Raw genomic sequence first — 15,504 nt, forward strand, 5'->3', positions numbered from 1 at the left:
AAGGTGTCTCTTAAACACACATAAAGTGACCTCGTCACGTTTAAGTTAGAAATGACTATCAAAATGTAGGATGTACTATTTGTTTTAAGCACTATATACTTCAAACATTTTATCTTGCTAATTTTGCTTAGGAGAATCGTGCAGTCTGGTACGATTTGTACATATTTATTTCCAATGAAAGGAACCTTATTGATAAATAAACGTATATAAATACCTCCACTGGATACAATGAAAGAAAAGGTAATCATGCAAGGATGAATGTACAATGTGAATAATATATACATGTTGCAAAAAGTGAGATTTGGTGAGTGGTGAGTCAGTGAGTTTAGTTTCGCACTCAGCAATATTCCAGCTATATGGCAGCGGCCTGTAAATAATCGAGTCAGGACCAGACAATCCAGTGATAAACAACATGAGCATCGATCTGCGCATTTGGGATCATTGACATGTGTCAATCCTGTCAGCGGGCCTGACCACCTGATTCCGTCAGTCGCCTCTTACAACAAACACGGGTCGCTGAATGTTTGAAATGGGAATGCTTAAATCTAAACACATTGTTTGAAATGGGAATGCTTAAATCTAAACACATTGTTTGAAATGGGAATGCTTAAATCTAAACACATTGTTTGAAATGGGAATGCTTAAATCTAAACACATTGTTTGAAATGGGAATGCTTAAATCTAAACACATTGTTTGAAATGGGAATGCTTAAATCTAAACACATTGTTTGAAATGGGAATGCTTAAATCTAAACACATTGTTTGAAATGGGAATGCTTAAATCTAAACACATTGTTTGAAATGGGAATGCTTAAATCTAAACACATTGTTTGAAATGGGAATGCTTAAATCTAAACACATTGTTTGAAATGGGAATGCTTAAATCTAAACACATTGTTTGAAATGGGAATGCTTAAATCTAAACACATTGTTTGAAATGGGAATGCTTAAATCTAAACACATTGTTTGAAATGGGAATGCTTAAATCTAAACACATTGTTTGAAATGGGAATGCTTAAATCTAAACACATTGTTTGAAATGTTTATTCAGGAACATGTCCTACAGTTGTGACCCCTTTTATGGCAAGCATGGGTTGCTGAAGGCCTATTCTACCCCGGACCTTCAAGGGTGTGGCAAGCATGGGTTGCTGAAGGTCTATTCTACCCCAGACTTTAACGGGTTACAAGCTTATATGAATACCGCTACTGGATACAGTGGTGGAAGAAAGAGTAATCATGCAAGGATGAATGTACAGTGAGAATGATATGTACATGTTGCAAATATGAGAAATAACGCCAATCACTGTTAAACAGTAGATGTCACATAAACACATTTTGTAGTCTGGTGTATGTCAGTCGTTAGAGACGTATTCAGAAATAGCTCGATTTCCTTTGCCTTAAAGATCACTAGGAAGTAACATGTCTCGCTATCCCTCATACATAGTATTCTTCTTCTTCTCAACCCTAACTGTAACTGTTCCGGCTGTTATTTCCATCTCATATATTGAGATAATCAAAATAATATACCAATTACTGAGTCAAAAAAGAAACTTCAGAAAAACGTTCGCAAAACCAGCTCAAACTCATCCATTCGTCGTGCAAATAACGTTAGTGCCAAATCAATTTTTGCTCGTGAGGTGGATCACGTGATCTACGCATCGAAGTTTTCTTTATTTGCACGCGTTTGCATTGGCTTCAAGAATTGAAAAAATAACCCCACACTTTTAAACCACATTTCTAACGGTACACGATTGTCAAATATGCAACGTGAACGTGCCGTTGGCATGTTACAGGCGGGAAGATCAGTTATTGACGTCATAAGAGCAATGGGATGCAGCCGTCGTATGACTTGCGAGGTCGTCTACAACAAACTGGCACCACTTCCCATCTCCCAAGGTCGGGTCGTCCACGAGTGACGTGACAAATTCTGCCGGCTACACGTACCAGGGCTGAGATGTTTATAGGTCGATTGTCCTCACAGACCATTCGAAATTGGTTGCAGGCTGCCAATCTCCATTCTCGACGTCCATATCGTGGGACAATATAGACGCCGTTTCATCAACGTCAACGTTTGGTGTGGGCCCAACGTCACCTCCGATGGACCCAGAGAGACTGGAATTGAGTCGTCTTTAGCGATGAATCCAGGTTTACCCTCAGATTCGCGGACGGCAGGCACAGAGTCTGGAGACGACATCGTGAACGGTATGCCCGATGTGCACAGGAAGTCGACAGACTCGGGGGCGGAAGTTACATGGCGTGGGGCGCTTTCTGTGGGAGCAACCGTTCCCGACTTCTGGTCATCCGTGGAAACCCCACAGCTGCTGTTACCGCGACCAGTTGCTCACTCCTGAACTCGTTCCTTTCATGGCGGCTCATGGCCCAGGTCTACAGTTCCAGCATGATAATGCTCTTCCGCATACCGCGATGTTGATACGAAATGTCCTTCAAAACGCTGGAATCAACGTCATGGACTGGCCATCGAGGTCCCCTGACCTTAATCCAGTAGAGCACGTTTGGGATGTACTTGGGAGAAGGCTTCGTGGTCTTAGGAACCAACCTCAGAATTTGCAATGTGAACCACGTGTTCACAAGCATCAGGCAGTCGATGAGGAGGCGGTGTTTGGCAGTGCTGAATGCGTGGGGTGGCCATACACAATATTGAACTAAGAAATTTCGAATTTATATTTTTGTAATTTGACATTCTGTATAACCATGTTCTGGAACGGCGGTGTAGCCTAATGGAACTGATTGTGGCACTTTTAGTGTATCGAGTACATCACACAGATCTCATCAATAACAATTTAATCATCTTACCATCTCTTGTTCTTTTATAGTGCCCTGAAGAAAGAATGTGAACTTTCTTTTTTGACTCAGTATATTAGTCGACATCGGTTTCAGCTGAGATTTCTTATGGGTGCGGAAGGGATTTTTTATTGACGGTGAGGCAGCAGGAGCGGCTGCAGTCTTTTGAGAAAGGTGGGTGGATGTGCGGACACTCTTGAGAAAGGGGATGGGGTGGACACTCTTGAGAAAGGGAGTGAAGGGTAGGGAATGGTAGACACTCCGTCTACACCCGATTCCACGGGTCATCCAGGACAAAAAGGGGCGGGATGGGTGGGAATCTGCCAATGGGCAGAACTTGTCAGAAGAGTCCACAAACCCGAGGAAAACCTAATACGAGACACCTATATAGTTACATACATATGTATATATCCAGACTCAGGACACTTTGTCGAAAATAAACTCATGTGTCATCTGAAGTCTACTCCTATGTTTTTTGAAATGCTGGATTTTCTCATTGCTATCATCGACATAAGAAAGGTACATGTTGAGACATGAAGTAGTTATCCCAATGGGCACCAGTTTGTTCTTCCCTTCTGGCGAATCTCTATCTACATGCGTATGAGACAGAATTAAAGTTTATGCATAGTGTGAAAATAGTGTGTAAAGCCGTTTCCTATGTTGACTTGAACCACGCGTCCCCGTGGACGTTTAGATGAACAGTTTACTAGCCGCTGCATGTGTTTATACGAGTACCACAGAATGGACGGGATATGCTCACCATTCGCGAACCCATGCTAATGACAAAGTTATGATATTACAATCTACTCAAAACTATTGTTTTGTGGATGCGGAAAGGATTTTGTGAGCGAGGGAGCCTTTAGCATTATTTCAGCGGGGGACATCAGAAATGCGCTTCACACACTGTAACCATGTGGGGACCCGAACACGGATCCCGGCTTGACGAATAACTACTAGGCCACCCAATGCATGAAGTATATTACATTACCATCTTCTTGGGTCTATATGGTAGAGTCGGTAACACTGGTAACAAATCCTACTAGAGAGACGGCTCAATAAAATGAGAAGTAAAAGAGTCACACAGCAAACACATTTCCATCTGTTTTTTGCTCTTTCATATTGTTTCAAAAGGATAAATTTAAATATTCTCGGCTTCGAATGCTTATCGTAGAATCAGTAACTGAAGTTACTTTACGAAGAGGACATTTGATACTTTCTAATCGTACTCTATACAGCCAGCACTATATCATGGAGATCTCTGTTAGTGGGATTCCTTGAATGTTAAATTTTCGGATTATGATCTAGGTTTCTAAGTCAGGGCTAACCGTATTAATTTAAACCGGTCAGCGACCTGCATGCAAGAGGGATCATTTTACAAAGTATGCATGATTGCATGTCTTGCAAACAGCGTGGGCTTTATTTTCCATGTATTGTGTACGAGATGTTTGCTCACCATCTAGGTCATGTGCTCAACGTACGCATAGCCTTTCAAGTTCAAGACAAACTCCAGAATGCCCAGATTCAATACAAACTTCGGACTAAGATAGGGATAATCACATGAAGGTAAACCGGCCAGCGATATGCATTCAAGAGGGACGGGTCGGTTTTCAAACATATTCTTCTATTCCATAAAGTATGCACGATAGCATGTTTACAAATAGCTTTAGTTTTGTTTTCTGAACACTGTGTAAGAGATATTTGCTTACTATCTGGGTCATGTACTAGGAATACGCACAGCCTTTCAGAACAAGTGTAAACATTGATTACACAACAGTCTCGTTTCCCGTTGACTGGGTTCCGTCCTATTGCGCAGCTTAGTGCAATAACCAGCCCAGAATTTTAGACTAATTCATTCAACTGGATACAGATATATAAATATTTATCAGTATGATCTGATACATCTAAGCACTTACATATTGCAACACTATGCTCCTTCTAACTCTTACAAACAAGCGATACAGCGAGCTCTGTCGTACTGCGAGCTCTGTCGTACAGCGAGCTCTGTCGTACAGCGTGCTTTGTTGTACAGCGTGCTCTGACAAATCGTGGAAATCTCAAAACGAGGCCCTACCGCTAGAAATGTTTGGCAGTCTTGTACGGGAATAAACATATATCAGTCTCATTGTGCGTTACAGAAAAACTCTGAATAAGCGTAAAAAAACACATAACAGGTGTAACCAGTAAGCCAGATGCATTGTGAATAATTTTAAGACCTCATCAAACAGGGACAATCTGTGACGTCTTAGTTAAGGTCATGCAGCCCGCACCTCGCCATAAAATGTAGAAATAAGTTTAAACTTAAAATTCATCTGTAAATTCCATTTTCCTATGAAACAAGAAATTGGAATTCAGTGTAATCAGAGTTTTGTGCGATGTCCATTTTCACTTTCACACAAAAAAATTCGGACCGGCTGAAAAGTAGGTCAGTGGATAGGTTAATGAAACTCCTGTTTCGGTATGTCAATCACAAAGGTAGGGTATGTTCCGTTTCGTGAACATGCCAATGGCCAATTCCAATGCCAATGCATATGAGAAAAAGTAATGTATGTCCATACAGATTAAACATTTCCAAAGGAATGGAATAAAATGTCACACTTTCCCTTCAATTTCTCTTCATCACCAGTTTCCTCCTTGGCTTCATCATTTGCATTTTATCAATCTTGTAAATACAATATCCCCCACATTTTTTATCAGGATAGAAAGAAATAAGGGATTTTTGGGCAGATTTGAGAGATGACATTTTCCGAATGCTAATAGTGGCGATATATTTAGTGATTATGTGAATGATCATGTCACTGTCTTTTGAAGCCTCTAAACAGTTATATTATCATTCTATGTTACCAGCAATGTTACGTTTTAAAAATAAAATTAATTTTATATGTTGTCATAAGATTGACTGAAACATTCCCGACTGATAAGGACAGCTAACACATATATAAGCTTGAAACATGTCGGCCATGGTTCCAAACCACTGCCTGTTACCATGAATCTTACTGAAAACTTCGAAACAGACAGTAAAGATCAGGCATATGCAAATCAACTGTGTCTAAATGAGCGTGTTTAGTTTTACAAAGCTTTTAGCAATATTCCGCCAGTAAGAAATGAAACACTAGAAATGGGCTTGACACACTGTGCCAATGCTTGACATGTACCCAATAGATCGAACGAGCAAAGAGATGTAAACTGTAGCCCTGTAGCAACTCTTTGAAGATATTACGTTGTTCAGATTGTCAGGTACTCGCAAAATATGAACAACGTTGCAATCAATAGTGGTAAATACCAGGAAATAGACTTCCATTGCGTCCGACGACGATGACGACGATGATGATGATGTTGATGATGATGATGATGATGATGATGATGATGATGATTATTTGAAGGTTTTGTTTGTCGGGGCTCTGAAATGAATACCCTGTTTACATAATAAAAGCAAGGCGTTTGCATGGCATGACGGAATACACCTGGACAGGGTTTGTATAACAGGGTTTGTGTGACAGGTTATGGCAGGGCGTGACAACCATTGAACAGACACCTTCAGTTTGGAATCTGACACTTAATCTGTTTACGATGACAAGACATTTTTGACATATTACACTATTACACAGGTCATTAGATCTACCTACAGGATAAAGCAAGACCCGGGGGCATTAAGAAAAAGTAAGTATGTTAAACATCCTTACATATTCGTAATGCCCACGGATCATGCTTTCTCCAACTTATAAACCGACCGAAGATAATCTTCAGAAACAGCATTTGACATTCTCTGATGAAAATCAACTGGAATGAGTCGAGGCCTCGCCTTGCTCGCGCTACCCGTGTCCTGCACCTGCGCTGCTCGCGCTACCCTGCTTGCGAGGAACACATGGTTCATAGGTTCATACATAGAAACAATCACAATCTTCTCAGCGATTGTCTGTAGCCTAGTGGATAAAACCCTCAAGCTAGTATGAGAAGGGATACGGGTACGAAACCTGGTTGCGGCACTAAATCGAAATTGTCAAAAGTGCCATATTTTACGAACATATTCTGATATGACAAGACAAGTAATAATTCAGAGTTCAGGGTCAGGAGGACGATATTAAAGTTACGCCCCCTGATCGGGGGGATACTACCAGAAATATTGCCTCGTGATAACAATAGAGTGACGTCATTGGAGGTTTATCAGTAAGATTCCTGGTAATGTGTGGGTGCATCGGGTGTAATTCGATTAATTTAAGTCCAAAGGCGTGAAGAAATTTTCAATTTTCTTGTTTATTATGGGATGTGGTAAAAGCTGATTTCATTCAAATGAAAGAACGCACGTCGGAACCAAATGGCCAATGTACCCGGTGCGAAGACCTACTCAAGCAGAAGTCTCAAGGCGATTTTTCATCGTGGACGTAGTCGTTGGTGAGGTGGAACCAAAACTAGTTGTCCGCTTGTGTCGTCTCTGGTCTCTCTGACTGATGGTGTCAGTCAGGTTTTATAGATGGGAATATTACGTCATGTTGTGCAAGGTCATTGCCCGGAGAGGTGGAGGGTAGTCGGGATTATGATAAGAGGGGATACACTGAATGTTTGCTGAATACATTAAACAGACAAAGGAGATAGAGTGTCGGTGTACTTTAGATACATGTTGAAAAAACTAGGTCCTTTGACTATCTAAAGTATTTATTGAAATGATTTTGGTCTGTGACACATGTACTTTATCACAGGGGCTTGTATCGCTTAGAAACAGTACCAAGTACTAAATAAAAGATTTTACCGCGTAAACTGAACAATTTCCGTACATCATCCAAAATAGAAGGAGTATTGCAAAATTCATATTTCGCGTCCATTAGTAAACGGACAAAATCTTACAGTATTTTGTTTTAATTTTCCACCAATCGGATGGCCCGAATAAGTTTGTACGGATCTCCTCAACTACAACTCAACCCCAGAAAAAACGAGCCACCATTGCCACCAAGATGCCCACAGCACTGAACTGGACCATCTGAAGAAATCTTTCACTTTCCTCTGCAGTCACCTGCCCTCCCAGCCCCCAGAGGTACCCGCAAGATCATGCCTTTCTTGTGCGTATCATTTCTTGGTGCGACTCTAGGATATATCGCTGTTGCTTCATGCACATTCTTGTGGCTGGGTTTACAAGAAAATAAATAAATTGAAACCAGGGACTAAAGGCAAGATTAGATTCTGTCAGTGGGTGTGAGATGGTGGCATGAATAATGGGAAGCCTTGACTTGCAGGTTACACATTGATAGTAGTAGGGTAAATACTATACCGTCCTCTACTCAGCTGTTCATCACGTTGTCTGTTAAGCTGCACGCAAAGGTCAGACACATGTCTTATTCTCATGTGCAGTTGGAAGTTGGATTTTGTAACGCTGAACGGCTTGATGTCCCATATGCACTGGTGCACCTGTACTCTGATGGAACTGTACCCACCTCATAGGCAGTAATACATCCATGCTATGATCTTCATCAGGCTTAAAATGAAGATCAGGTTATAGTGCAACAGATATAGTGAGTGTGAGTGAGTTTAGTTTTACGCCACACTCTACAATATTCGAGCTACATGGCGATGGTCTATAAATAATCAGTAAGACAATCCAGTAACGAGCAGTATGATCATCGATCTGCACAATTGGGATACGACGACACGACGTCTGTAAATAATCGAGTCTGAACTAGGCAATCCTGTGATCAACAACATGAGCATCGATCTGCGCAGTTGGGAATCGATGACGGTGGTTTCCATAGTGAAACCCCAACGGAAAAAGAAATTTAGTCGTATCAATGTTAATATTAAGAGTTCTATTGTCAAGCCTTACAGACAACTTCAAAAACCTGAAAATTCGTGAGGGGAGGTAAGCATTCTCTACCTGTCGTCTGCTGTGGACAAATGCATAACTCCTTACATGTAAATTGAGAATCTCAAAACATAACTTATGCTGTGTATGATATTTGCAACTGGACATGATATTATCGTGTCTCTTGGGGAGTGTGGAATTACAATCGGTGAGATGGCGAATCGTTAAGGTGTTTGAGGGTCAAATTTGCATTTCCCGCCAATCCCTGTAATAATCGGTAAAACCACCAGAAATGCGTTTCTTCGTCTCCTTGATACGTTGATCAACCCATCAGTGAGAACAGCGCCAAGTTCATTGAGTGTGGTTGTGGGATATGAGTTGTTATACGTTTACCATCGAGTCTGTTGTGCTATGAGAAACACAAACTGCCCTGGACGCACCTAATGTGGAGGCTGTTGAAGTCGTGTTGACTTCCGTGGAACAACATCAGCTCTATCAGCTCTATCAGTGTTTGGAACAAAACAAGTGACATCACTCTCTTCAACTGCTTCATCTGAGGCAACGACATCTGTAACAGTGACAGACGTCTCTCAGTATATCTGGAGCAGTAGCACGCGTCTTTACCAGGTTTCGCTCCTGTTTCTTGCTCTCCTGGGTCGGTGCGGTACTCTAAGGGTTAAGGCATTCACTCGTCACCCCGCATTCACTCGTCACCTTCGATTTCCCACATGGGTACAATATGTGAAGGCATTTCTGGTGTCCTCCTCCTTGATATTGCTGGATTATTGCTAAAAGCGGTGTGAAACAAACTCACTCACTCACTCACTCACTCACTCACTCACTCACTCACTCACTCACGGTTTGTGGACATGTCACCAGAAATGTGTTCCGCTATTATCTCAGCCTTATGGTAGCACCTGAACAGCAGTATCTGCATGGTCACCCTGTCTGCAGGGATACTGGAAACGGCACCAGTTCCAGTGTGCATCTCTCCACTTACATTGTCAACTGATAATGTCTGATATGGCTTTATGACGACACCTCTTCAGGTTTAAACACAACCCTAATGATCTCTGGTGCAATACATTTGCAGGTGGGTGAGTCAGGTGTGTCCCAAGCAAAGGAAATGTTTAACGCCTTCCAGTATTAACGAACAATACCGAAAACATTTAATATTTTATATCACCTTGTATTACGTCAGTTTTAACCGGGACGATGGTGGTAAAAGCGCTCGCTCGCCATCCGGGTTCAGTTCCCCACATGGGTAGAATGTGTGAAGAATATTTCTGATTTCCCCGCCGTAATATTGCTATAATATTGCTAAAAGCGCGCTCAGAAAATAAACGCACTCGATAACAAATGCATAAATAACAAATTATCTAACTAATGACTGATCGATATGATCAGCACTACAAAGTTCATCATTGACTGGCAGTTTAGAAGTTATACAGGTGGAAAAAAACAAGTCAGATGGTCAGCTTCTTTATTGCAAGACTTTTCGGTGTTGGTACTAACACCGTTATGAAGCATGTGATACAGGGAATAGTGACAAGGAGAAAGTATACAGGAGGAGAGTGTGGAGTGTTTTCTTTTCCCTGTACCAGGACGTCGAGGAAAGGCAGTTTGTTGTCAGATTCTTCTTTCACTGTTAACTGCATACAGGGTTGTTGAGAAATGACGTGACCGAGGAGGTGTTCCAGGTCATCGTCGGGATTGAGGTGTCGTCTGCTTTCCTGTACCATCATATGAGGGAGCAATGAGGGATATCAGCAGGGCCTTATCTTCAGGTATCGGCGTTAAACAACAAACCAGCCATCCATTCTTCTCTCTACAGTTTGCTTGTCATTCACAGACGCGCAAAATAAAAAAAATACAACTAAAGGCACAATCTAAAGGATACTTGTACCACATAGACTTCTCGGATGACAACATGCGGGGTGTAAGCAGAACATGTAAAGCTTGTATAATGAAGTAACTGATATATAGACACCAAGGAATGTGACCCTCTGTTACCTTGATCCATGCTTCGCGCAATTGTTTCTTGACATTGGGTGCATCGCTGTAACGACTGAGCCCCTGATTGCCGACGACACCGCAGTAATCTGAGTGATTTTGTGAATGCACCGCGAACGCAGGTTGTTTCAAATGTCAGTTTCAATTAGGAATCTTTTTACAATAAAGAAAGAAAGTAAGACCAGCTTTGATCACAGATGTTACGAATGCCATGTAATACATATCACGCAGTTGGTGCAATTGTGTCCACCTACGCAGACCGATCCAGTGACAGAGGACGGAATCTCTTAAAGTGTGACTGTAACATGAACCAGTATGTATCGTGAATATGAAGTGGCTGGAACAATACAGTAGATATCAAGCGAACCAAAGGGTTAAATATGCACAATTGTGGTGGTTGCAGGTTAAGAATTGAGGATTACAACAGACAGTTGATAATATATTACATACTACTCCCGGTGAAAGGGTATTTTATCACTATCAATCCTCATTTGTAGGAAATGGTGATAATTGCTTTTTAGTTCATATGTTCAGTATCTTTGGAATATTATGTAAAGGAATTACAACAACCGGACACCGTTTGTGCATGCAATTGCTACACTAGTGTAAGGGATGGGTTCACAAAGATCTTTAATGTGATACTCATTAGTACATGCAAACCGTGAAGGATATTCTGTACATCATGTTTTGTCATAAGGATTTTAACTTTTCAGCTACCCCTAGTATTTTTAAGGTTTCTTCGTGCTATTTGCTATTATTATAAGTTCATATTCTACAGTCTTATGGTATTTAAGTCTGTAACGGTCAGTCATAAACGCTTGTGTTTAAGATAGTCGGAATCGTACAAACGACTGATTCATCTGAATCGTATTTGTCATATCAAGAAGGACTTTGTCGCGTAAGTGTACCGAAGATAAACGAGTCAGCCTGGCGCTATCCCTTAACGTGAGCTGTGTAAATTGTTCATTAGGTCCTTATACATAGAGGGAAAAAGATCTAAACATGTCTGCTTGTTGGCGATTCCACTTGGGGGACTTTACAAGAACTTCTACAAGGCCAAAGCAGCATTATATCATATGCTGGAAATTGACAGTTCATCAAAAGTCTCAGTTTACAGTTAAACTGTTTGTTTTACATCGCCGTTTGACATAATTCACGAATTTCTTTCTTTTTTTATAGTACATGCGTTACAGGTTTTGAAAAGCGAAATCTATGCTCCCTCGTGGCAACAGGATGGCAATATGCAGGGTGGAAGCACATGCTTGTACCTATACTCCCTCGTGGCAACAGGATGGTAATATGCAGGGTGGAGGCACATGCTTGTACCTATACTCCCTCGTGGCAACAGGATGGTAATATGCAGGGTGGAAGCACATGCTTGTACCTATACTCCCTCGTGGCAACAGGATGGCAATATGCAGGGTGGAGGCACATGCTTGTACCTATACTCCCTCGTGGCAACAGGATGGTAATATGCAGGGTGGAGGCACATGCTTGTACCTATACTCCCTCGTGGCAACAGGATGGTAATATGCAGGGTGGAAGCACATGCTTGTACCTATACTCCCTCGTGGCAACAGGATGGCAATATGCAGGGTGGAGGCACATGCTTGTACCTATACTCCCTCGTTCCAACAGGATGGCAATATGCAGGGTGGAAGCACATGCTTGTACCTGTACTCCCTCGTGGCAACAGGATGGCAATATGCAGGGTGGAGGCACATGCTTGTACCTATACTCCCTCGTTCCAACAGGATGGCAATATGCAGGGTGGAGGCACATGCTTGTACCTATACTCCCTCGTGGCAACAGGATGGTAATATGCAGGGTGGAGGCACATGCTTGTACCTATACTCCCTCGTTCCAACAGGATGGCAATATGCAGGGTGGAGGCACATGCTTGTACCTGTACTCCCTCGTGGCAACAGGATGGCAATATGCAGGGTGGAGGCACATGCTTGTACCTATACTCCCTCGTTCCAACAGGATGGCAATATGCAGGGTGGAGGCACATGCTTGTACCTATACTCCCTCGTGGCAACAGGATGGTAATATGCAGGGTGGAGGCACATGCTTGTACCTATACTCCCTCGTGGCAACAGGATGGTAATATGCAGGGTGGAGGCACATGCTTGTACCTATACTCCCTCGTTCCAACAGGATGGCAATATGCAGGGTGGAAGCACATGCTTGTACCTATACTCCCTCGTTCCAACAGGATGGTAATATGCAGGGTGGAGGCACATGCTTGTACCTATACTCCCTCGTTCCAACAGGATGGCAATATGCAGGGTGGAGGCACATGCTTGTACCTATACTCTCTCGTGGCAACAGGATGGCAATATGCAGGGTGGAAGCACATGCTTGGACCAATACTCCCTCGTGGCAACAGGATGGTAATATGCAGGGTGGAAGCACATGCTTGTACCTATACTCCCTCGTTCCAACAGGATGGCAATATGCAGGGTGGAAGCACATGCTTGTACCTATACTCCCTCGTTCCAACAGGATGGCAATATGCAGGGTGGAGGCACATGCTTGTACCTATACTCTCTCGTGGCAACAGGATGGTAATATGCAGGGTGGAAGCACATGCTTGTACCTATACTCCCTCGTGGCAACAGGATGGTAATATGCAGGGTGGAAGCACATGCTTGTACCTATACTCCCTCGTTCCAACAGGATGGCAATATGCAGGGTGGAAGCACATGCTTGTACCTATACTCCCTCGTGGCAACAGGATGGTAATATGCAGGGTGGAAGCACATGCTTGTACCTATACTCCCTCGTTCCAACAGGATGGCAATATGCAGGGTGGAAGCACATGCTTGTACCTATACTCCCTCGTTCCAACAGGATGGTAATATGCAGGGTGGAAGCACATGCTTGTACCTGTGCTCCCTCGTGGCAACAGGATGGTAATATGCAGGGTGGAAGCACATGCTTGTACCTATACTCCCTCGTTCCAACAGGATGGCAATATGCAGGGTGGAAGCACATGCTTGTACCTATACTCCCTCGTGGCAACAGGATGGTAATATGCAGGGTGGAAGCACATGCTTGTACCTATACTCCCTCGTTCCAACAGGATGGTAATATGCAGGGTGGAAGCACATGCTTGTACCTATACTCCCTCGTTCCAACAGGATGGTAATATGCAGGGTGGAAGCACATGCTTGTACCTGTGCTCCCTCGTGGCAACAGGATGGTAATATGCAGGGTGGAAGCACATGCTTGTACCTATACTCCCTCGTGGCAACAGGATGGTAATATGCAGGGTGGAGGCACATGCTTGTACCTATACTCCCTCGTGGCAACAGGATGGTAATATGCAGGGTGGAAGCACATGCTTGTACCTATACTCCCTCGTGGCAACAGGATGGCAATATGCAGGGTGGAGGCACATGCTTGTACCTATACTCCCTCGTTCCAACAGGATGGTAATATGCAGGGTGGAGGCACATGCTTGTACCTATACTCCCTCGTTCCAACAGGATGGCAATATGCAGGGTGGAGGCACATGCTTGTACCTATACTCTCTCGTGGCAACAGGATGGTAATATGCAGGGTGGAAGCACATGCTTGTACCTATACTCTCTCGTGGCAACAGGATGGTAATATGCAGGGTGGAAGCACATGCTTGTACCTATACTCCCTCGTTCCAACAGGATGGCAATATGCAGGGTGGAAGCACATGCTTGTACCTATACTCCCTCGTGGCAACAGGATGGCAATATGCAGGGTGGAAGCACATACTCCCTCGTTCCAACAGGATGGTAATATGCAGGGTGGAAGCACATGCTTGTACCTATACTCCCTCGTTCCAACAGGATGGCAATATGCAGGGTGGAAGCACATGCTTGTACCTGTGCTCCCTCGTGGCAACAGGATGGTAATATGCAGGGTGGAAGCACATGCTTGTACCTATACTCCCTCGTTCCAACAGGATGGCAATATGCAGGGTGGAAGCACATGCTTGTACCTGTGCTCCCTCGTGACTGTTTACAATATAACAACCATAACGCCCTCATTCAACACTCCATTGAACTTTGGTTTTCAAACAGGAGGATCCATGGGACACACTTTGATCAGGACTTTCGCTTTTCATGACACGCTGTGCTGCAGCTGAAATACTTCACTGAATTAAAAACGCATCTAGAGGCCGTTCACTATATCAAAATGAGGCGTGCCATTTATTGAAATGTGAATATTATTCCGAATTGATAATTAAGTATCTTTTATGAACGCAATGTCATCTGTCTTCCTGATAAAAAGCGGAAAACTGGTCTATTCACTCCTTGTATTCACACCCTGTGTTCACCTGGAAGATAAGAAATAGCCGCCACTTATATATGTACGGTGGCATAGCCTGGTGGTTAAGGCATTAACTGGCCAGGTCTAAGACCCGGGTTCGATTGCCCATTTAGACATAATATGTGAAGGCCATGTCTGGTGCCCCTACCGTGATGCTGCTACAATATTGCTAAACCGGCGAAAAACTCACTCACTCACTCAATAGTTTCTTAACGTCAACCGTATTCATACAGTCTGCGAAGAGTAAACTCTTTGTAAACAGGAACGGGCGTGCAGTTTTCAAACTCACATTTACTTTCACTATCGATAAAGAAAGTAAAGGTTGTTAGTCAATTTCCACGTTGTGTTCAGAACATATTAGTTACGGTGACGTGAACCCCTGTAAAGCTTCCAGTTGTAAAGCGAAAAAACTAAACGCGCACTTAATCATGACTGATAAGAAGGTCACACTGATAACAAACCGCTGCAATAATCAAATATCCAAGCCAAGAGATGCAATTATGCAGGTGTACAAATATACAGCTATGAATAAAATGGAGAACGTTCCACATTTATCACTTACATAAAGGGTAAACCTGTTGATATAT

General features: G+C 42.9%; 1 protein-coding gene across 1 annotated transcript in view; it reads left to right on the top strand.

Annotated features, from left to right (window-relative positions):
- LOC137261114 (prestin-like) overlaps positions 1-15,504 on the top strand; it is a 47,447-nt gene that overhangs the window by 929 nt on the left and 31,014 nt on the right. The window lies entirely within an intron of this gene.

Source organism: Haliotis asinina, chromosome 14 (assembly GCF_037392515.1).
Source record: "Haliotis asinina isolate JCU_RB_2024 chromosome 14, JCU_Hal_asi_v2, whole genome shotgun sequence".
NCBI classification, from domain to species: domain Eukaryota; kingdom Metazoa; phylum Mollusca; class Gastropoda; order Lepetellida; family Haliotidae; genus Haliotis; species Haliotis asinina.